Source organism: Etheostoma cragini, unplaced genomic scaffold (assembly GCF_013103735.1).
Source record: "Etheostoma cragini isolate CJK2018 unplaced genomic scaffold, CSU_Ecrag_1.0 ScbMSFa_1595, whole genome shotgun sequence".
Taxonomy (NCBI): Eukaryota; Metazoa; Chordata; class Actinopteri; order Perciformes; family Percidae; genus Etheostoma; species Etheostoma cragini.
In genome coordinates, this window is record NW_023265665.1 from 1 (window position 1) to 2674 (window position 2674).

General features: G+C 40.1%; 2 non-coding genes across 2 annotated transcripts; both read right to left on the bottom strand.

Moving 5' to 3' along the window:
- Positions 1-284: 284 nt before the first annotated feature.
- On the bottom strand, positions 285-357 carry trnar-ccu. Its single transcript has one exon. It is a non-coding gene; the product is annotated as a tRNA-Arg (tRNA).
- A 1682-nt stretch (positions 358-2039) lies between these two features.
- trnan-guu lies at positions 2040-2113 on the bottom strand. The gene has a single exon. It is a non-coding gene; the product is annotated as a tRNA-Asn (tRNA).
- Between the last annotated feature and the right edge of the window lie 561 nt (positions 2114-2674).

The window sequence follows — 2674 nt, forward strand, 5'->3', positions numbered from 1 at the left end:
TTGAGCCCATGCCCTTAGCATTATTAGCATCACGCTCTGACCATCTGAGCTATCCAGCCTGCTTTCTAGAAGTTAAAATTAGATAAATGTCTAGGAATAAAGAAGGCCAAATCGAGCAAAATGGGCCAGTTCTGGAAGTAGAGTCATACTCTCTTGATGGATCACCCGTTCAGAGTGTCCACCATTGTGTCACAAGCAAAAGAGGTTAGCAGAGGATGGTTTCGATCCATCGACCTCTGGGTTATGGATCCAGCACGCTTCCGCTGCACCACTCTGCTGAAATTCACCCCAGACGGGACTCGAACCCACAATCCCTGGCTTAGGAGGCCAGTGCCTTATCCATTAGGCCACTGGGGCTGTACATTCCCCAAGTTCACCAGTTCAGGAGAAATACATATACAGTTCTGGAGACGTAATGAAACAGTAACCTTGACCATTGATCTCCAAAATCTAAATCAGTTCATCCTCAACTCCAAGTGGCTATGTATGCCAAATTTAAAGTGATTCCCTCTAGGTGTTCAGAGATACTGCATTTACAAGAATTGGCTGGACAGACATGAGGACACAGTCACCTTGACATTGACCTCCAAAATCTCATCAATTGATTTGCGAATTCATGTGAATATTTTTGCCAAATTTGAAGAAATTCCATCCAGGGGTCCTGTGTTATCACATTCACAAGAATGGGAAGTGCGTACATATGTAAAGATGGTTGGACTACCGGACAGTGAAAATTTTGGTAGGCCTGGCCTCTATTTTACAACAGGAAGATTGTTCCGTGAAGGTTATTGAGAGTTCAACTCAGCAGAATTTGATTGTGCGAAGTCAACACGAACAAAGAAGTGTGTTTCCACCCTGTTACAAACAGGGGACCTTTCTCGTGTGAGGCGGACATGACAACCACTACACTACTGAAACTGATGACAGAAGTCTTCTTGCATGTTCGTGGTGACCTGCACCATTCATATTTTACTGTAAATGTTTAAAATCCTGTTAGACATGTTCATTTTTGACACATAGAGATTTTGAACTGGATTCAGTCACAGATACTTAGTCCTGGATTTGAGTGACAGCAAATATGTAGTAAACCTAAATATATCTACATGAGATAGAGGCACATGAAGTGTTTATGACCCATCAACAGAGATTGCAAAAGTACTCACTGTCCGTACTCAAGTAGAAGTACAGATAATTATGTTAAAAATACTCTGGTAAAAGTAGAAGTACTGATTTAAAGTCTTTACTCAAGTAAAAGTAACAAAGTAGAAGCTTGGAAATTGACTTAAAGTATAAAAGTAAAAGTAGCCTTATGAATGACGAAGCTACCTGGACCAGACACGTTGAGAAACTACAGTGGACATGGTGAATAGACTCTTTATTCTTTATTCTTTATATGCCATTGGCTACATTTTAAATGGCTGTCTGTCAATAGGACTAAAACATATAGCTTATTTATATTGACAGAGACTGGGACTCCAGGTTAATAAGATCCTGACCGAGTAGCAAGATATAAATTCAGCTGTGATTTTGTGAGAATTACGTAAATATTCCCATCCAAGTAGATTCAATTTGGTATTGATGAAGCAAAAATAATAACTAACTCCAGTGAGATAATTTAAATTTAGTGATGACTAGATTAGGACTGGATTTAAACTGGATTCTGGTTTCCAACTTGCCCAAGTGTGTCTGTTAAAACACAGATGGAGACAACTTCTCTCTGTTGATGCTTCATTACAATCAAGCATCAGGATAAACATGGGGGGGGGGGGGGTAGCTCTGCTATGGCTGTGTGTGTGGTAATTTAAAGAATAACATTGTAAAGGCTATCATACACAATGCATGGGAATCATATATGATAGTAAATTATAACAATAAACCCACTATTAATTACATTATCTTAATGAGCTGTATGACTGTAAAGATTAAAATGTACATGGTTTGCAGAACTGTACCATCTGATTATCTTTGGGCAGCTCTATGGTCTTCTGCAGAAGGATAAATCCCAGAGTTGGCTCACTCCAGGTTATTTAAGCAACCAACGTCCCTGGGTGGACTCGAACCACCATCCTTTTGGTTAACAGCCGACTGCGCTGACCTATTGCGCCACAGAGACTGCATCTGTTTGGTGTTTTATGAGCGGCATCTCGATCTTTGAGCCACAAGCATTTGCTCTATGACGTTAAGGGGGTTGCGTGGCACATGTATACTTATCAGGGTATTTTCCTGTTACTCAGAAATTGGGGAACACAATACAGTTGCACGCCACGTATCACAAAACTGTTGGTTGGGGCCTTATGTATTTTCTTGTATTATATCAAGATACCTGCATACCAATGACCGTCAGTGATGGCAAAAGTACTCACTGCCCATACTCAAGTAGAAGTACAGATAATTGTGTTAACAAATACTCTGGTAAGAGTAGAAGCACTGATTCAACTTCTTTACTCAACTAAAAGTAACAAAGTACAGGCTTAGCAATTTACCTAAAAAGAGTAAGAAGACTTGCCCCAACGTTGTTATCAAAAACCTCCTTCACCATTCTTAATGTCTAAGGGACAGTTGGCAGGTTTCATGTGTTGTACAACCTCACTAAGTTACGTCAGAGAAGCGGGCTTAAATTCCTCAAACATAGCTGAGTGTGTAGGAGAAGCAGATAAAAAGACCTTAAAATTAG